General features: G+C 35.7%; 1 protein-coding gene across 5 annotated transcripts in view; it reads left to right on the top strand.

Annotated features, from left to right (window-relative positions):
• Positions 1-1214: 1214 nt before the first annotated feature.
• CDH18 (cadherin 18) overlaps positions 1215-22506 on the top strand; it is an 811828-nt gene continuing 790536 nt past the window's right edge. For all 5 annotated transcript variants that reach the window (XM_045847887.1, XM_045847888.1, XM_045847889.1 and 2 more), the window contains exon 1: positions 1215-1415. The gene's annotated coding sequence lies outside the window, so the exon portion shown is untranslated. The remainder of the gene's footprint in view (positions 1416-22506) is intronic.

Raw genomic sequence — 22506 nt, 5'->3', positions numbered from 1 at the left:
TGAGCTATGCCAGCCAGGGCAAGATTTCTTAATAAAATTCCAATACTCAGGAGGGAGTGTGTGGGGGGAGATCTATCCATCTTGCTTCGCTCAAAGCAAACCTCTTCAGTTCCCTTGCTTATTACACCTGCCACTTACCAACTTACTGTGGTCTCCCCCTTGGGTCTCTCCTTGCCTTCCACGTTGGGAGACAGTCTGAGAGAACCAACACCAAGTTGACCTCAAACACTTTCCCCTTGGGAGCATGTAGAAAATGAAAAACTAGTTTGATTTGCAATACTTTGTGTTTTTTAAAAATTATGGTTTACCAGCAGTTGATCAGCGAACATGTCACTTTAAGAAGAAAATCTTAACCTTGAAGGGATGACTCAGGTGTGAGATGCTCTATTTGATACAGTGGGATCCTTTAGTAGGTTTATGCTACAAAATTGAAAAAAAATATTTTATACACTGAAGTTTGACTCAGGCTCTAGTTAAAAATGTCTACAAACATCACTCCCTTTTCCTTAAGAAAAATAAAAATATAAATCATTATTTTTTTCTAGAATAAAATGAACAACTTTTAACATTAATCAGTATACTGGGGCATTCTTTAATCGATCCAAGCCATACAGGCTACTGAAGGCATCACAGTTACTAGCAAAAAGCTTTGTCAGTGTTTGCAATTTGGCTCCAGAATTTCTCCTATATATTTGAATTAGAAAGATTTTTATCATACATTCAACTCTGTAGTCATTTTAATTTTTGATGCATAGGAAGTACAAGTGTGTAATTTTTAATTAAGATCAACTAGATGAGATGGATGGGAGGTGGTGGGTCATATATTTTAAAGTACAAAAACCTGCAAAAGCACTAAGCTTGCTTTGAACCTGTGCTCTTTCAATCCCTATCTTGAAGGGAGATAAAATAATGAAAAATACTTGGCTAAACTGCTGGCAAAACTCTTCTTGTTTGTACCTCTCTTGGAAAAGACTCTTGGGACTAGCAGTAGAATCCTTGCTATTGATTGGCTGGTTAAATAGAGGACTATTAGCTTCAGACCGCTAGATTGATTATACAGCAGCAGCAGGAGCTGAGACTCAGAGCTGAGACAGCGTCAGGGTGAAAAGCAGAGAGGGGGAAACGCAGTGAGGAGGGAGGCAGTGCACGTTCCAGAGCCTTACTCTGTGACTGCTGGTGCCGATGATCTTGCCTTGCTTCCTCCGTAGCTCCCTCAGTCAACAACTTACTGAGGTGCCTTTTCTCTTACAAGAGGATGTCAGCTGGAAGCCCCAGCCAGGAATAACAGACTTCACCTTGGAATAGTTCATCTCACTCCTGCATCATTAAAGAGGATTTTGAAAAGAAACAGAAATCAAGTCCTCCTTCCAGTCTCACTTTGATCCAAAATTAAACAGAACTGTTTCATGCTTCAGGTAAGGAGAATACATTTTTATCTCTGGATCCTTTTTAGTCATTTGTAGTAAAATGCATCACAGCTTTGCATGGCTTGAAAACTGAGTTTGCATTGAGGTATTAAATTCAGTGTAATATGCAGGCATGTGGATTTAAAAATATGTTGATACATCTTTATATGAATATGGATAAGTATTCCTTTTTATAAATATCACCACTTGATTTTAAGTTCATATAGCAAATACACTGTATGAAGAAGAGAAATAAAGTCCCCACTAAAGAGAGCATTTTTGGTGACAACCTTAAAATATGTTCACATATATTGTTCTTAGCTGTTAAATAACTTTGAGAAATAATAGCACACCATGAAATGGCCACTGCTGTGTTAATTGTCTACTACTATATTTCATGCAAGCATAGAAGCTGCTGTGCACTTTTAAGTGATTGTCAGTGATTAATATTGACAAGATAAGATAAAAACAAAAGATAAGTCTATAAGTCTAAAACAAAAATAAAAGATAAGTCTATCTTTTGATTGCAACCTTAACTCTGCAACAAAAACATGATGCGTCTTAAATGATGCAACATTAGACTGCTGTCTTCTTATGGCTAAGTTACTGATGGGCAGCATTTGGGTGTAAGGAACTACTGAGGTAAGGTAAAGAAGTAGACTAGAGATGTTAATCTATTATAGAGTTTATAGTGAGAGCTGCAGTTGTATCAATTAGTGTTTTAAGTGTCACTGATGCTACGTGCTGGTAAAGTGCCTGTGAATGTATAGAAACTGCATATATTAAATTCTCTGCTGGGAGTTTTTTTTTTCTAGGAAAGCAATTGAATGGACTGGGAATGATGGTTGGGTAATATAGTGCTGATGTAGTTGATTGACCTTAGGCTCCTAGATCACAGATATCACTTGCTAAAGAGACAACATTTATATCAGACATAAAGGATTTATGTCATCTTTACTCGATTAAAATGGTTTGTGATATGTTTAATGCCAATGTATTTGCTTTTGGATCAGTGAGGAGGGATATTTTATCCTAAAAGCTTCTCTGGTTTTCCTTGTGACTAAAGTTTCTCGAGTCATCTCTCTAATCAAAGATCAAACTGACATCTGTGATAAGTTGGCAAAACATTTTAAAATGTTACTCAATGTTTAAATGAGAACAAGATTGCCGATACTCTTGGGAGCCAGTAGAGCTGAAGTTAGGAATGTCACATATTCTGAGTTGCTGTATTTGTGTAGGTGTTTCACCCTTGTTGGGGATGGAATAACAACATGTTTGAAGAACACACTTTGCGATAACATTCATTTTTTCTTCTAAATGTGAAACAATGTCTTAATGCTTTATAACAATATACATAACTACTTAGATATTTCCATTTTAATAACCCTATAAAACAAAATTATTATATTGTTATAACTTTTTAAAAGTACAGTTTGTCTAAAGGAATATAAATGTATATTAGAGGATATTGAATTTTTGTCTTTGAACTGAGTCATTTAAAAAAATTAAGTATATTGCTTTTGAGTATTTTGGTTGAGAGACTAATGCTAAACCATTAACTAAGGAAGGTGACAGTTATAGTAAACCATATATTTATGCATATAGTAGCAGTATTATATGAAATCCACACAGAAAATATATTATAAACTTGTTTAATTATTGGTTTGTTTATATTATACTATGTGAACTTTTGTACAACTTATCCAAACTTGTGCTTTTAATCCAGCCATTTTATTGTTTATGCAAACAATATAGCATTTCTAATCAAAGGACGTAATTAAGGTTTAACTAGTTTATCTAGTGATTTTTAAAATTAACACACAAAGTTAATTAAAATCCTGTAATTTTTGTTGCAACAATCTTAAGTGTCTATCCTATTCATACCACATAGTTTTCTTAGAGCATTTACTTATTGGCTATATAAGGTATATACATTACAGAAAACTGTTTCTCAGTGGTATTGTGTGCTTTTTACAAGACATAATATTTTATCATGTATAGATGTAAACATCCATCCTTATTTTCTCTATCTATAGGTATGTTTGTTTTTCTTTAAAATATTTTAAAGTAATATCTTAAGTTATATACCTCTAGCACTTTGACATTCTTCTTAGCTTCCCCTGAATATTATTTTGATTCTCTTTTTTCTTACCTTGCAAATTCCGTCATCACTCCTGTAAGGGACTGGGAAAAAAGCAACTTCTTTAAGTAATAGCTCACCCTTAAAAACTACATAATAAACACATTCCCTGCATTCCATATCAATAGTCCTCACCACACATACTCAAGAAGAACAAGAGTCCTAGCACTCACACTCACAAGCATCAGGCAGAGTTTGACATTTAGCAGCTTACTTAGTCAATTCAGTTTAGGAATTGTCACTTTTCTACGCATTTTTGAAAGGACTCCATTTGACCTTTTATTCAACCTTCTATTCAATTCCACAGTATCCGATATCTGTCCTTATTGCTCATGTTAGTCAAGTGAACCAACAAGAATTGAGGAAATGCAACTTCTTTTGTTTTTATAGATATCTGAACCATTAGGGGGCTCTTTCTTCCTATGTTTTACTCAGCAAACTGCTGAGAGTGGCTATAGAGCTTTCTTATTTTCCCAGTTTTTAACATGTGAATGCTGCTTGAAGTAGCCTTCTCTATCCCCACAAAAAGAAACATTTCAGATCACTAAGAATTCCTTATTTGTACAGGAAAGTACATTTATTCTATTTTCTAAATTTATGCTCTTTAAAAAGTATTGTATATCAATAGTTTTTAACAATAACAATGTCTTATAAAATTAAAATGACTAATTTTAGGCAAATTTAGAGATTGTAAGTTTTGCAACTAGCAACATAAGAAATGTTAAAATAAGGAAAAAAGCTGAAGGGAATTAAGTCCTTTACAATTGTCTGCAAAAATCTTTGAACAGCACAAAGAGAATGAGTGACTCTGGGCTTACGTGCAATTGCTTCCAGAAAAGAACTGCAGGCAGGTAAAAGAGAATATTATTGTTTTGCACAAAAATAGACATGCATGGGTTGAAAATGCTAAATTAATTTCACCATCCATAAAATGTACCTTTAAATTCCAATTCATTTTTCTTCATCACATTATATGAAGTTTTCAGGAATACACACAGAGGTGATGCGAGAGTAGACTATTGCGGAAGGGGTGTTGCCTGTGTCCTTTCTGAAAGCCATGTACAGGGAAAGGTACAACAGACTCTTCAGAAACGGAAACACGTTCCTCTCAACTCTACAGGACTTGTCTGTGGATTAGTCATTAGTCAACATTTAATAAATTTCAAATGCAAAAGCAGTCTTTTTAGTGGCTTCAGGCTTTTCATCAAATTACTCAAGCTGCATGGAATGGGAAAGAAGGGTCATATACCTTCTGAGAGAAATTTTATTCAGGCAAGGGAGAGAAGGGGAGAGATTCTGAGCAATGAATCATGACATTTCAGTCTTTGGTAGAGTGGCATGTTGACTTATCAGGGTAAAAGAATAATTGCTTAAATGAAATGGGAAAGTGAAAATGACTGTTTTAAAAGTAAACATACAAGTGTTTTAATTTCTTGTTTGAAAATGTGCATACCTTGCTACTACTAAACTTTGAATGCAACTAGTATTGTATATATATATATATATATATATATATATATACACACACACACACTATATATATGTTATATATATAACATATATATACATAATATACATACACTATATATATGTTATATATATAACATATATATAACATATACATATACATAATATATATTGTGTATATATATATGTAAATTGTGTGGGATCATCCCAAATCTACTTAGTACAAATTGGTGGTTCTTTCTCATAAAATTAGGTTTTGGTAATATGAATTATTGAGTAATAAGACTTAAGTGGGAATACAAGTGCTACAGATTTGATTTAATCAGCCTAAAATATTTTGAGAATCTGTTGATTTAATCAGTATAAAATATTTTAAGAATGCAAAATTATTTAAAGGGATATTATATTTTATGTTAAAATAGCACAGCAGTAGAGATTGCAAAAGTTACTAAATTGGAAAAATAAAACAAAGCCCAGAAAATGCAGTGACCATACATGAATTTTTTAATGTTGCAAAATTTTGTCCAGAACCAGATGATAAATATAACAATGCAACTTAAATACTTATATTTTCAATCCAATAATAAATAAGTGGAAATATCACTGACATGGAACATCTCTCTACCTCATGTGCCATGGAGAGGAATGTCTGTAGAGTGCAGGAAGTCGGGAAATTGGTAACTGGTGTGGGTAACTGCTAATATGGTTGGGCTCATATCAGGTTTTCAAAATAAACAAGGTGGCTCATTCCTACTGAGTTTAATCAAATGGATTGAGATAGTTGATGCTAATAATTGGAAAGCATAAATGTGTTTATATTACAGTCACTGTCACTATTACCAATGAACCAAACTGGACTCTGTTTGGTCACTCATAAGCCTGTTGGTCTTTGCGAAACTATGTCTGTGTATGGCTGGGTAAGAATGTGTATATAGAGAGGCATAGTTGTTTTATAGAGTTTGAATAGTATGAAAACACATCAAGTCACTTACTGTTTGACATGACTTGTGTTATATATTTTCCAGGTCTGATTTTAATAAATTCTCCTCACTGTATCTAATTCTGCCCCTACCAATGACATGCACACACATACACAGACATTGATGATTATCTCTACTTATTTTATATTAGGGTCTGATCTTAGATTGATCTATATTATATGCTGCTTCTAATGGGCATTGTTTCCTGCCCATTGGAACTGTGTCTTAAGCCATGCCATTGAATCCTTAAACCTTGTTGTTTACTCAGCTCTAGTAATGGAGGGAAATGTGGCTCATGGTTTCTGACTAATGGAAGATAATGTATTAGACCAAATACATACAGTTTATTAATTCATAGACTGGATAATGTATGAGTAGAAATAAGCATCCATGTTAATAATTGGTTACTAGATGTGTAATGTTACTCATCTCCGCTTACACTCAACCATACTTGGCAAAAATAAAGGAAGTGGAAGATGCAGCAGTGAACCATAGTGCATAACAAACAACATTTTAGTGCAAGCATGGCAGATGGGTGTTAAACAGCTATGATGTCTACATTTAAAAAAATGGAATTAAATTTTTAGATAAGTTTTAGTTTTACTGAAAAAAATGAGAGAAAAAAACCCAGAATTACATATATGAAGTCTATCTAGAAGATGCAAGATACAAGAAACATTGTACACAGGGCAATGATGTCTTGGTCCCCATCAAAGTAGGAACCTTGAGACCTCACATACTTCTCCCAGCATCATCAGCAACTGCAGAATGATGTTCCTTCTGTTCTGGTAGCAGAAGCTACAGAATGAATTTTGCCATGACATATTTCATGCCAAGATCCTGAGTCAAAATCTCAGACACAGTAGTTTTTGGAATCTCCAGATAACCTTCTAGTTTTTGCAACTATCTGTGGTGGACTCCAGCCAGCAAAGTCCGCTTTCTGTGGCTGAAAGAGAAAATAAATGCACAAGAGACAACAATCCTATAGAGAAAAAGGGGACAGCATGGTACTCTCTCAAGGGGAGAGTGTCTATGAATGCCTTGGCCACTCCCTCCAGAGGAGAGTGCCTCGACCCTTGCCTAGACAGGCTTTTATTGTTTTTCTCAGGTCTTACATCAAAGAAAGATTTATTATCTGTTATATAGGATATTATTGTCTACATTTAGATAAAATCAAGGAAACGAAAATAACATGCAGAGGGGAATGGTGGCCAGCCGATAAGCTCTATCCTTGGGGAAATTCACACCGGCTTTGGAAATTACCTTGAAGATAGACAATACACATTTGTTGTTTTAGACCAGGGTGATAGAGTTTTAGCAAGAGCAAGCCATAACAGTCTGTGTGCATTTTCTAGGCCTGATTCCCATGGGCAAACTAGATTTGAAGGTTTGGCTCCTGCCCACCACCTCGCTTCTGCAGGTTTTCCATACAGAGCTGAGTTACATTTGCCAGGCTGAAATAAACACATCCCCTATAACTATCAATCACTAATCTTTGTTGATTTCAGCCCATACATGTTCAACATTTTCAGGTGTTGTGCTTGTTGCAGCCCTTCCAGAATGTAGATCCCTTTCAACAGATTTTCAACTATCTTTGAAGCATTTGTGCCATAATTTTATCTGTGCTGCACTCATTGCATCATCCAAAAAAGCCTTCTAAATCATCTGAATAGTTTCCACGGAATAATGTTCAAGCTTAATGCAAAATTTGATACAGATTTGTTGCTCTACTCACTCACTCATTTTTAATGTGATGACCACACAGTACATATGTTCACTCAACTTCATCTACCATCCCCACTGACTAGTACAGTGCAGTTGTCATTGTTCATGCATGTGCATTCCAGTCCACTCTCGGTTGCCAGGTGACATTCATATCATGCAGGCAGTTCTCATTGTATTAATAATGGCTGAGTTTTTTCCAAGCAGACCTTATACTCCTTTACCTCTATCTCCTCCACTCTGCCAGTTCCCCCAGTTATTAACATCTTGCACTAGTGTTGTATATTTGTTATGATGAATGAGCCAATATAAATAAATTATCATTAACTAGTGTGCATAGTTTAGGAAGTTTAGGGATCACTCTTTGTATTATATCTTCTGTTGGTTTTGACAAAGGCATCATGACATATATCCACTATTGTAATTACATACATTACAGAACAGTTCCACTACTCTAAAATTCCCATGAGCTCTACTTGAATAAGTTTTCTTTCACCCATCTCCTTGAACCTCCTCCTTCTTCTTTTTTTAATATCTCCATTGTTTTGTCTTTACATGAATCTCATATAGGTGGAATTATATAGTGTGCAGTTTTTTCAGATTGGCTTGCTCACTTAGCAATATGCATTCAAAATTTGTCCACGTCTTTTTTTGTGTCTTGATTAACTCATTTCTTTTTATTGCTGAATAGTATTCTATTGTATAGTTGTACCACAGTTATTTTTTTGTTTATCTACTGAAGGAAATCTTGGTTGCTTCCAAGTTACAGCAATAATCAATAAAGCTGTTATAAACATCTATGTGCAGGTTTTCATGTGAACATAAGTTTTCAATTTATTAGGGTAAATATTAATGAGCATCATTGATTATTCATATGGTAGGAGTGTGTTTAGTTTAGTAAAAAACTGTCAACCTGTCTTCCGAAGTGGCTGTACCATTTTACATTTCTACCAGCAATGACTGGGCTCCTATTGCTCTATATCCTCACTGAGATCTGGTGTCAGTGTTTTGGAATTTAGTCATTCTAGCAGGTGTGTAGCATATCTGGTTTTTGGCACATACTTTTGATTAGTAATAGCTGCTTATTCCATGTTGAGAAGAATAATAAGGCATATCACGGTTCTTCAGGAAACATGTCCAGAATCAATTGGCAGTGTTTCCTTGCCAAGTTGTCTTTCTCCCCCTTTGCAGGACAGGAAGTGTGTGTGTGGTTGGGGTGAGGAGGGAGGTTTTCCATTACTTGTAACATACATTTGTTATTCATAACATAGGGCTCTGTCAGAATGAGGGTATAAATTAGAACGATCAAATAACTTAGTTACACATTTGTCAATTATTTGATATTAACAATAATTTTATATTTTAAAGCATCACAATTGAATTCAAGGATGTAATTTAGTATATTCAGTTCCACATAGCACATTCTAGCTGTATTTCTCTGAGGACAGGAATATCTGACATGATATTGCTTGTAAGAGAAAATCCAAAATCCTTAGGGAGATAGAGATTCTTCATAAATCTGGCCTTGACCAAAAGTTCTGACAACATTGCTGATTGCTCCTACATCAAGCTAAGCTGTATTTTCTGTATCACCAAAAGTGCTTCCTCTCAGCTCTTAGTTTCTGCCTGTGATAATTATTCTATTTTGATTGGTCTTCTTTATCATCTCTACTATTTCCAACATTATCAATCTTTCTACAAATCCTTATTTAGAGTGATTGTATTGTTAATCACATAAGACCTTGCATTGTTAAGTACACATTTACTATGTCTCTATTACGTCCATCTATTTAAACTACATAATTCAGAAAGGGAAAGAAAAATTTTCACATTTATTTTTGAGTCCTCAAAGTACAATCAATGTTTATGTTAATTATGAATGCACATTAGTTGAAGGAATTAATCAAAACATTGGTTCTTATTAATATAAAATATGTAATTTTTTTGAAAAATTTTTCATGTCTCCAATTGTCTTCACTCCTCTTAGTTTCATTTAAAAGGGTGGTGATACAGTTAGTGGAAGGTCTTGTGTTTCACCTTACATAGAAGAGGTACTTATGCAACTTGCAGCCATTCCGCTTACCTGCTCCACACCTGCTTTCCTGTGTTGTGTCAGGTAAGCTAATATGTACATGTCCTTTAAAGATAGAAAGTGCTATGTGTGAACACAAGGATATTATGCAGTATATGTTATCAAATATCTCTCACAAAACCAAATTTAAAGTATTCAGTGAAGGCATTTTAAGGCAGAAAATACAAGGTGAAGTTTTTTTTATGCTCTCTGTTGGGGCATTGAATTTTATTTTAAAAAGGTTAAAGAAAGAGCCAAAGTTTTGAGCTTTTTTAACTAACAAACTAAGTAAGTTTGGAAAGTCTCCTGAAACAATATAGAGGTAAAGATGCATCTGAAGCATAAATCAAACCACCAGTCTCTGTATGTTTAGAGATCCTGCAAAATACCACATAGGAGAAGTATTTGAAGTTCCATTGTCTTCTTTCTGTCTCTTTCTCTGTTGTTAGTATGAGCACTGGCATGCTTATTTCTTATAAACTCACTTACTTATATTCTGCAATGTTCTTTCTTGACATTTATTTAATAATTTATATGTGCTTTTAATGTTATTTTTATGAAATTTAGTTGCTGGCTGGTAGAGGTACCCAGGGTATAATTTATACCATCTAGTTTTTGAATGCTTCTGTCATAAATCAATATAACTTTAACTTCCTTGGCTGGAAGTGGAAAACTGAACAATTCATTGCTAGAAATACTGCTTGATAAACTGTTTCTTAAATCTACTGAGGACAGAATGCTTTGACCTATAGCAGCAAAATTATCACTGAGAACATTAAAAGTTTTCCAAAATACATCTCTGAAGCCCAATTTTAAAATTTATTTGATAGAGGGAAAAAGAGAATGGAGAGTTAAATGTCAAACTCAAGTCTTTTTGTCTCTGAAGGTTGTTTTTTAAAAAACATTTTGTTATATTGCCTCTAGAACCTTAGAGAAGGGGTTTTGGGGGGAAGTGGGGGAGGTGGGGGTGGTGATGGCATTTTTTTGTTGTTGTTTGTTTTTAAACACTTGTTAGCATGAGCTTTATCCACTTTTTCATAAGGAAAATAATGTTATTTATCTTACAGAGATGATCCAAGGTTTCAATGATGTTAGAAAGGTTAATACAGGTTAAAAAGCTCAGAAGAGTGACTGATATAATCAATGGCATAAAAACAATTGCAAGAATTATATTTACGTTAAATCCTTCTGAATCCACAGTGCTCAAAAAATGACCTAACATATCTTCCTCCTAGCATTCATCTAAGAAACCTTTGCTGGGCAGGCCATAAGTATGAAATTTTATTCTTAACTATTGAAGATGCTTGAAAGATGAATAAAGAATAAATTAGGGGTTCCCAATCTAAGACACATGAACTAAAATCATGCCTCTAATTAAAATATTGTTTTTTAATTCCAAACATGTCCCTCCATCCTCTAACATGGAGGGAGGCTATTGAAACATTTCTCCTTCTCCAGCCTGCTTCCTCTTAGGTTCTGAGAAGGAAGTAATCAGCGCAGGTAGTAGTGTAACAGGGTGCAGCCAAGAGGGGGGACCTCAAATAGGGATTTGGAATGGGGTCCAGAACTCAAGGTGTCCAGGAAATATTAGGATGTCCTCATCCCGTACCCCCACCCCCCACACACAGATATGCATTGGGGGAAGGGACAACTGGAGCAGGGCCATTGAGAACTGTTTTGCATAGCAACAGCCTTGCAGCTAACCTCTGGTGTAGTCATTTAACATTTCTATAACCTTTAACTGATCACATAGATATGTTAAATAGCTGTGGCCTTGCTCAGAGCCAAGGGAATGGAAGTAACTTCCCCACCAAAATGTAACTGGGAGGCAGGTCCCCTGAGCACCTGCATGGGAGCTTGGAGATGATTGGCTCCATGACATGGGGCCACACCTGCCCAGACTCACGATGGCAGCCCAGTAAAGCTGGAAGGATATGAGTGCTGGCAAGTGTAGCCAGTTGTGGGAGGAGTAGGAAATGGGGCTGCAGAGGAAGATTGGTGCTGGGATTTAAATTCAGACGCAGCAGCCATTGGAGGGAGAACCACACGGTTTTTGCTGAGTGTAAACTCCCGCAGCCGTTACGCAGGAAGAGACCCACTCAGTCTATAGCAGAGTGGGGACTCCTGCAGCCCTGCAAGAGAGAATCATCATGTGGCTTTAACAGAGAATTGCCACTTGGCTTTGGCAGAGTGGCGACCCCCCTCCCCGCAGCCCTGGGGGGGAGAACCACACAGCTTTGCCCAAGTGGAGACTCCCATGGCCATTGTGCAGAGAGGACCATGTGGCTGGGGAAGTGGAGATAGAACCTCTCAGCTTTGCCAGAGTCCCCACTCTGCCCCTGCAGCTTTAGAAATGGGAACCACCACCCGGCTTTAGCAGAGATCCCAGCGACACAGCTGATGGTGCCAGAACCGAGGGAGGCCTACCAACCGAGACGGATTACTGGGAAGAACTGGGGACTGCCTGAGCCATGGACTTCTATTTCTTTTCCTGAGATACGGTATCCCAGACTGAGCAAAGGGAGGAAGGAATGACTGTGTGTGTTTGTGGGTGTTTTAAGGGACTTTGGGCTTTTGATGAAGACATTAGTTCACCACTTTAAGTCTGTACAGCATTAAATAAACATTTCCTTTCCTTTTCATGAATCTCTGGCATTGAGAGATGTCTTTCCTCTGGCAGCAGACATAACAAACCTGGGGGGTTCCTTTTGGTAATAGTATATCGCCCTGAGAGCCCCCGTCTTTGTTCTGTATCAGTAGGCAGGATGATGGAAAAACACCTTCGTGGGATTTTGTTTGGTCGTTTGCTGCTCCTGTCAGCATTACCCCAGTGTTCTTCATTCACTTCAGCAGCAGCAATTGACTCAACTGGCATCCATTTCCTGTTTGCAGCTCACAGAACTGGACTCATTGTGCCCCTCACTGCTCATACCACTAAGGCGAGCTGTGCCCTTTTCCTCCTGCAGCAGGATCCTTCCCTATCTTTTAGGTTCTCATGTCCTTAATAAGCAACTGTCCTTTAGAAAACAAAATATTTCAAACTCCTTTGTTTAAAAGAAGAAGGTGGGAAAAATACCTTAAGACTGTAAATTAAAGCTTTGCTCCTGTCACTGATTTCAAAAGCATTGACTTAAATATGAAAGCTCATAGGAAAAGAACCAGGAAATTCTTTGTTCTCCTAGCCTTAAGGGTGGTAACTGCTCCCAGTGTTTCCTACCATTTCTTTTTTCTCCTCACTGTCTGCTTCTTGCATTTCCAGCCTTCCCAGGTATATATTCACCTTTCTGTTGAAAATCGCAGTTTCTGTTTTCCTGACTGAATATTGACTGAGGGAAGAGTTGGTACTTAAAGTTGATACTGGAAGAACTGGTACCAAGAGGAGGTGGGGTCCAACGTTGGGTGCAGGGAATTGGTTTCGTTATAGTAGGTAGTTAGTTAAATATTAACCAAAAATGAGGGAATAAACCAGTAAGAAGTAGTTATCTGACTAAACCTGATTAAGGTTTAAAGTCACCCTGGGGAGTCTGTCCTACAAATGGGGAGAAGGAGAAATGGTGCAGAGGAATTTTCACTAAGTGCCTGCAGTGTAGACACTGAGATGGTGACCACAAAGGGGAGGAGACACATCTGAGAAAATCTGGGGAAAAGATTGGATAGGATAAGGATATAAGCCTATGAAAAGCCAGGAAAGAGATTAAATAGTTTGAAAGAAAGCCTGCTCTCTCCCAAGCCCAAGGAAATTTAGGGAAGCTTAGCAAAGACCCCAGTCTTTCTTTCACAACCTCGTAAGCAGGCACACAATGCTGATGTGGGCCCAATGGGAACAGAAACGAAGCTAGACTACTGGATCCTTGGATGCCAGAGTAATGGCGTAGAAACTCTGGGCCCTGCCCCTTCTCCTGGGCTTTGTGGGGAAAAGTAGGGGCCTGTGGTCCCAGAAACTGGATTTCTTTGGCAGTGAGATGAATCTGAATTGCCTGGTCATGGACGAGACCGCATGTGTGGTGTATCTGGGTGCCGATTTCACAAGGCCATCTGGCTTCCGCTGCTAGACCTGCCAAGGAAGTGCCCTGTGGAGCACAGCCACCTTTGCAAGTGGGCTCTAAGAAATCCTGCCACTATGGTTTAAATTTCTCCTTTGCAATTATGTCTGAAATTCCTTTCTCACAGCCCCACAAGAACCTATTCCCACACTGTCCCAGGGCAGACTCACCTTGGTCTCAGTATCTTTCTGGTAACAGTTTGGTCATGTCTTTGGCCATGAGTACATACTGAAGTATTTGTTAGTGGTAAGTAGAATAAAAGTACTTCATAGCACATAGTGCATTCCCAATTAATCAAATAATGAATCATGTTTCCTTGTGATGAAGAGCCTATTAAAGCAAAGCTCCGGAAGCCAAGTTGTAAATGTTGTTCACTATTTTTTATACTGGTGATTACAAGACTATAAGGTAGAATACTTGTTGTAACTGAACTTAGGAGTTCCCAGGTAAAACAATCAAACAAACATACCACACACGAAAGCTCATGACTTTAAGCTGTTAAATCAGATCATTGCAAAAACGCCATGCATCTCCCAAGGCCATCTGAGTGGGTTTGAATTAAGTTGAGAAATTTGATTTCCTGCATTTTTCTAATCCTTTCTCATCAGCAGAAGCCATTTTTCCCTCTGTCTGAGGAAACCAGCCTTCCCTTGCCTGAAGATTGCATAATATTCATCTGATAGACTTGTCCCTCCAAGCTTGTCCATTTTCCTCAAATCTCATCCGCTCTCTTATCTCTTGACCCATAATTAGAATCATAGCTTGCCTAGAACTCAGCATTCTCTAGAAGAATACATACAAAATCTGATGTAGAAGGAAGCAGCATACTTCAAAATAATTGCAAGGTTTTACTAATTGATATCAGCAAAATATGTGAGGTATCGTATTCAGACAATGGATGGCAAAATGTATTAGTTTAGACTGAATGTATTAATATAGGTACATCTGACAGGGAATCTGTATTTAATAGGTTTGAGTGCATATCAGAAACTAGCACTAAAATTTTATTTTTTTTAAGTTCACTGAAATGTGTATTCAATAGTGATCTACATTCAACAAGCTCAGAATGCCATAACTTACTTCTCATAAAATAGAAACATGCAAAGGCTTAGAGTGATCAGATTTATTACATGTGAACTGACTCCCTAGTGTCTTCACCTCATTCCCACAGAGAATTTCAGAGGATACCCTCTTCATTAACGCATTCAGAAACAATTAGGAGGCAAATGTACTGGACATTTCCAGTACCACTTGAAATGTTTCGTGGTATTGGAGATGTCACCATCCAATCTGCATTTGTCACCATTGTGTTGTGTTTCCTATATCAGATGGAAATATTCCAGACTAATTGAAGCCAGGATGATTACTGCCAAGGCTAAGATGATGCAGCATGCAAACAGCAGGAGTGAATTATTCATCAGGATCTTTTTACTTAAAGGGATCTTTGCTGTTAGCCAATGTATCATGCTGTTTCTACTAAAATTTTAATATATACAACAACAACACATTTATTGTCTTGGCGAGAAACATGACTTGGATTTTCACTATGGCGAGTCATGCATGACATCACATACAGTTCCCAAAACAAGGTCAGTTCACATATCTGTAACAGCTTGATTGACAGAAACGTTGGGTTCTCTTAAGTAAAGACCGCTGCACTGCCATCAAGTATACACTTTAAAATTTCCTTCTCACCTTCTTCAAAGGAACTTATAGTTACTAACTAGGGTGAAAAAAAATCAATTCCTGAGAAGTTACTTACTGGCTGTAAAGTGATGCTAATTGCTGGTAACTCATAATACCTGGTGGCTTACCCAGCAGGAGATTATGGTGGTCAGGTAATATGTGAAGTTTTCAACTACTTTTGAATCACAGCGGGCTCAGTTAATTTGTTAATACACTCTGTGTTTTTTCCCTAATTCATGAAAGTATACATAATATAATAATTAATTGGCTAGTGGCAATGTTCTTGCATTAGATCTGACCCTTAAAATAAAGATACGTCAGAAAGAGTCAAGTAAAAGTTGAGAAGAACTTGTCTCCTCCAAAATAGCAAACATAATACTGTATGTAGCAATTGCCATTTTTAAAAATGCAAGACACTGTGCAAAATGAGAGAGGCAATGAAGAAATCAGTTACTTTTTTGTTTGTGCAATATGAAAAGGGATTCTAGAGAGCTTGGCATTTATGTAGTCTCTAAAATAATGAAAAGTGCACACAAAAGAAATGTGGGGAGAGGAAGGCTATTCAGACTGACCATGGAAGGTCGACAAAAGTGCATGCAAACAAGTATGTGAGGTATCTGTCTTTATGGGACATAGTCTCTAGAGAAGTAGACAGGCAAACAGATTACCAGACTGTATGTGCTATGCAAAGGAATGTGGACTTTTTGGATGACAAGCCTTCAAAGGTTATTAATCCATAGAGTTAACAATCTGATTTGCTCAAAAGTATAAATGGTTATCATAAATATTAATAGCTATAATAAAATGCACATATTTTAGAATTTTTTTATGATTGAAGAATATTGGGAACATAATTGGAAACAGCCTTCTCTACTAGCTTCTCTCATTTTAAATTTTAGTCTGAGTTAGGTTAGTTTCATTTTGTTTTGGCTAACAACAAGAGTTTAAGGAGCTCTGCTGGGACCACTACTGTACTAAAGCTAATATAAATAAATGAGTTGCCTAAAGCAATAGAACTTCCTCAACATACCAGTTAGTTTTTATGCATACAAAGCACACTTTAGATCTGTCACGACCAGCTGTTCAATTTAAACTTGTGACCGAGTATCAAAACTGCATCAGCAAAAGTCCAGTGAACACTAATCACAAAAATATTCACTCACATTTATAAAATTTTCTCTTTATTTATTAAAAATGAATTGAACTCATCAATAATTAAATGGATGAATGTTACAGGCACATTATAGACCTAGATATTATATGCAAGTAACATATCTGTTCAGTTAAAGATCAAAAAGTGTTCAGAATGCTCACCAAAGAAAATAAGCATCATATTGTAACTTGTAAATTTTATATATTCACATGTTTAGATGATACCTTTATGTATGTGCTCTTACAAACTTAACATGAGAAAATATTTCCTGTTGACACAACATGCTTTGACCTACTGCCCCCTGTCCCCCCATTTTTCAGTTGTGTGGTATTGTGGTAAAGTCACATGCATATTTGCTGTCATGTTAATAAGTCCTATACTAATGATCCATTCAGTGTGCAGTCAGACCTTGCCATTTTTATGGTTAGGTTTTTCATGTCTTAAAGAAAACAATGTGCTGGGTTGGAGGAGTTAGTATATCATCATAAAAACTTGCTACTCGAAGTATGATCCATGTGCCAATAGCATTGACATTAACTAGGAACTTGTTAGTAATGGTAGAAATACTTGAGTCAACTGGACCACTATCTGTATTTTCACAGTATCACCAGGGTACTTGTATGCATTGTAAAGATTGAATAGAACTAAATAAAATGAGCTATTCTATGATTTAAGCCTATTTGTATTTTATTTGTATTATTAATACTATTTGTATTATCAGGTTGCACTAGTACATCTTTCAATATTTCATATGAAGTAGTCTGACTTGGATTAAATTATGTCTTTATATATTTCATATTATTAAACTGTTAACTAGTAATCTTATTTCACATCTTGTTTAATAACTGAGCTATTGAAATCTACTCTAAAGTATTTCCTCAAATATTCCACAAACCAATTCTAAGAAATTTCCTCAGGCATTATTAAAAAATAATATCCAGTATTCTTTGTGATAGCTTTAATTTTTGCTGCTCTTTTTCCCCAAGCAATTTTAAAATTTTTGAGATTAACTTCTATTTCTCCTTCAAAAATTTATTTTATATATTAACTATTTTGAGTGAAAAATCAATTCTCACCAAATTTCTTTACCCTTTAGATTTGTGAATGTTCAATGTAGGTCACCTATTTTCTATTATAGATCTCCAGTTTTTACATGGCAGTCTTTCATCTATGCATTTTATAATTAACATTTTCTAAATTTTATCATAAAACCTTTTGCTATTGTAAAAATCATTGCCTCCCCCTTCTGTACATGAGAGACTCTGATTTGAGACTTGTCATACAAGTCTTAGCATAATATACAATTAATATTTTAAAATAAATATGTGATGTCATTTTGTTTTGAACTTTTTGAGAAAATGATATATTTTTGGTACTGAAATAAGTTGGTAATAAAGATATTACAAAATAAGAATAAATAATGAGTTGCATATATTAACCTGTTCATCTATGAACTTGGAATTATTTATTAAAGGGATGATCTTTCACTGCATCTTTTACTTTTAAATCCTTTCTGCTGCACTAGTAGTTCCTCCTCCCTCCAACCCTTGGCACCCGCTGATCATTTTATTGTCTCCATAGTTTTGCCTTTTCAAAAATGCCATATAGTTGGAATTATACAGTAGGTAGCTTTTTTCATACTAGCTTTTTTTTATTAGTAATATGTATTTAAGATTTTTTCATGTCTTTTATGATTTCTTAGATCATTCATTTTAGCACTAAATAATTTCATTGTCTGGATGTACCCAAATTTATTTATTCCATCACCTACTAAAGGATAAATTAGTTGCTTATGATTTTTAGCAATAATGAATAAAACTGCTATAAATGTCTATGTGCAAGTTTATATGTAGACATACCTTTTCAACTCAGTTGTTATGTTATATGTTGAGAGTAGTAGGTTTTGTAACAAACCTCCAAACTGCCTTCCAAATGTCCTTACCATTCTGAGTTCCCACCAGCAGTGGATGAGAGTTCTTGTTGCTCCACATCCTCCCAGTATTTGGTGTTTTCAGTTTTCTGGATTTTGGCATTTTTAATAGGTGTGCAATGATATCTTTTTAAAAATCTTTTTTATCTAGTTTTAATTTTAATTTCCCTAATGACATGTGAGGTATGGATTATTTTTACATGCTTATTTCTATCTGTATATTTTCTTTAATGAAGTGTGTTAAGTGGTCCATTTTTAAATAAGATTTTTTTTCCCTTTGTTGAGTTTTAAGAGCTTTTTGTATATTTTGGAGAATAGCCCTTTATCAGATTTGTGTTTTGTAAATATTTTCTCCTTATTTTCTTGAAAATTAATATAATTTTAGAATGTTTTCTTTTGTTCATTTACTGACTTGACAAACGTTTATTGTGTACCTTTGACAAACAGAAAACTTAATTCCTAATCCATCCCAAACTTAGGCTAATGGAGGAGATTTTAATTGTCAGCGCTAAAAAGAAGAGATGTCATAAAGACCAGGCTATTCCCATGTGGGGTCATTGGTTAAGGCTACTTGGTGAAAGGAGCTGGTAGCAAGGGGGATCTCTCTACTCTGATCTCTAGTATTGAATTACCTTTAACTCTATTTTTAAAAGATATTTCTGCTTTTGTTATGCAGTGTTCAAAATCATCAGATTATTCCTGAAATGTTATTTCAATCCTTAAATATTGTATGTCATATGTATCAAACTGTATTTGGCTTCAGGTTTCTGTGACATTTAATAAGCCATTACAGATGCAGTATAGCTATGGCTATGAATCCAGAAATTTGGAATATGGATTCCAAAAATAGAGTGCCCTCTATGACTAGCTAAAAGTCATGAAACTCCATAGGAACATCTATTTTTCTAGGGCAGGTCCCTTTAAAAATCATGTCTGTCAAACAAGAAATTCAGAACTCTGTGACAGCTCTGGAGTCTAATGGCAGAGAGAGAGCTGATTCAGTCCTTGAATTTTCCGTGATGACTTCTCACCTGCTCTTAGCAGCTGTTTATTGCTTGGTTCACTGGAGCATATGATGCTGAACCAAGCCACGGGTCAATAGAGTCATTTACAATGATCAACCCTCCGAGTGAAAGAGGTGATGAATCAACCAAAACTCCTTTAGGCAATAGACCTAGCAGGGGAATTTTGCACTTTAGGTAGTAACGTATAATTAAATGAATCAGCAACCTGCACATGTCCCTGATTAATTTTACTACCTTTGCAGAAAGCATGCAGCAAACTTTTAAATGTTTTCCTCCTTCATTAGGGATGTTAGTAGTTAGATAGCAAACTATGCAGAAAACCTTTAAACCTTGACCTTGTAAGTATTTAGACAGTGATTTCTTGATCTTCATAGTACCAGGTTTGAATCCAATATTACCTTTAAATCCTTCACATGTCTATATGAAATTTTCCTGTCATATTGAACTAAGAAAATCTGCTATATATATGTAAGAAGTATGAAAAATGGAATTATTAATACTTAAAACCATAACTGCCTTTTGAGTGTGTACTAAGTGCCACAAGCCATGTGCCTTATTTATACTACCTCATTTAACCTTCACAAGGAGCTCTGAAGCAGAGCATATATTTAGTCACATTTATTGAAGCTGGGTTGATAATAAGGTTAATAATGTTTTCAAAGTTGTAGAGATCATAGCTGGGTCAATTAAAAACTTGAATATAGGTCTCTCAGCATTAAAGTTTGTGTTTCTGATTACTACTTTATGAGCAAATAAAGACATGACATTCATTGCTGGTTTTCATGAACTTAATGTATAATTTCTGAAACTAGCATTTTTAACTATTTTAGTAGATTGCCAGATTTTATTCAGTATATTTCAAAACTGATGTATAAATGAAATAACTTACTGTACTTTATTCACAAGAGTAGCACTTATTGACTAGCAACAGTTAACATTTGTAATGCAGAGAATGTGACAGCATGCTAACTGCTTATATGTGTGATCTGACTTAATCCTTATATTAACACTGAAGATGGGGTGTTATCAAATTATAATGAGCTGTTGGCTAACACATAATCTTCCTAAGTTTGAATAGAGAAAAATATAACCAGAAGTATATGGTTTTTCTGCATAAAAGCCCTACATGTTAATACAATCCTGATTTTTTTGAAATTTTACATTACAAAATAATTTTGTATTTAGCACAATTGTGAGTGACTTCTGATACAGTTAGGAAGGTGGAGTTTTTAGTTCTTTGTAGGTATTAATCAAATCTGCCTGTAGCCAATGTTCCTAGCTTTATGCAGAGATTCACCAGCTCATGTATTTGTTCAGTGCCTACATAGACAAAGCCTGAGGGTGGTGTTGGGTGAAGTCACTATGTTTCATAAAATGGGCCCTGTTCTTTTGCAGGCCATAAATATTTCTGAGGCCTAATACAAGCAAGTTCAAATGCAAATAACACAGCCCTAATTAAATGAGTGTTCAGAAAAGTGCAACCCAAATTAGGGCATGATGTATGCTAAGTGAATTGAGTTTAGAGAGGAGAGAGATCACTTAGGGCTAATGTGGTCCAATAAGGCCATGATAGGCAAAACAGATGGACTATATATAAAGCAGATGTCAACTGAGATTTCCTGCTTCTTATTAAGTTGATTTTATTTGAAATCAGCCCACTTTCCACAGTGTCAAGCAATGAGAGACTCAGCAACTTCTCTAGGAGGTCTGTGAATTCCTAGAGACCCTCTCATTCAGTTTATGAAACACCTCTCTGACTCTCAGGTCTTTTTTTCTCCTGAATTGCATGGATTTGGGCTTAGTCTTTATCTTTTTTTTTTTTTGAGAACCACACAATTCCTTCACGGATTTCACAAATAAAATACAAATGTAACAACATTCTTTCATGTCACATTGCGTGGATAGTAATATTTAATCCAAACCTGAGGAGAGATTAATGATGAGATGAATAACATATTACAGGAACACTACAAACTAAGTATTGAATCACAGACTTTTCTCTTCATACTGTTTTCAATCACCAAACCACCAGAGGTTATGCTCTGGCCCCTTCATTACATGTAGTACCTAGGTTTATAGAGGCTCCGAGTCTGTTCTTATCTTTTTCTCTATAAATTCTCTATCTGCTTATTCTCTCACTTATGTAAAAGAATGCCATATATATATATATATTTTTTTTTCCTTGTAGTTTGGAGTTATTCCTTCCTTACAAGCTCTGGACTAATCTACAATGTCTTTCAGAAGGCCAAAAATCTCCCATAAAACCAAATATACTTTCCTTAGAAGGCATTTGTATTTTAGCTCTTCTCTCTATCATCTATCTATCTTTATCTAACTGTCATCAACCCATCATCTATCTATCCATATGATCAATCATCTATTTATGTTTTTCCCCTCTTTTCCCTAAGTTGAATTGTAAGTGTGTCAAGTCTTCCACCAAGTGATCATCCTTTGTTTTCTTTAAACAGTTCAAGTCATTGGAAACTGAATAAAGTATGTCTGATTGGTATAAAACTATATCAAAACAAGATCTGTCTCTGTAATTTCCATTCCTCAGCCTTAGAGTATTCCCTGGGTCCAGGCAGCAAAGGTCAAATGCTTCTATATGTTATTTCCTCATTTGTTTGAACTATCTTCATGCAAATATCCTCCATTGAACCACTCTCCTTTAAACATTCAAGCCTTCTTCCTAAGGTGCTTTTAAAATATGGTGACTAGAACTGAACACAGTGGTCCAGGCATAGTCTTGTCAGTGAAGGATAAAGGATGCAACACCTCCCTAATTTTGAACTTAACATTTTTGTTAATAAAAACATGTATGAATTTTGTGTAGCTACTAAGTAATTTATTGAATGTATTGACAGTGAAAATTTCTGAATTTTC

Source organism: Phyllostomus hastatus, unplaced genomic scaffold (genome assembly GCF_019186645.2).
Source record: "Phyllostomus hastatus isolate PE091 unplaced genomic scaffold, TTU_PhHast_1.1 phas_contig_58, whole genome shotgun sequence".
NCBI classification, from domain to species: Eukaryota; Metazoa; Chordata; class Mammalia; order Chiroptera; family Phyllostomidae; genus Phyllostomus; species Phyllostomus hastatus.
This window is presented reverse-complemented; position numbering and strand designations above follow the sequence as displayed.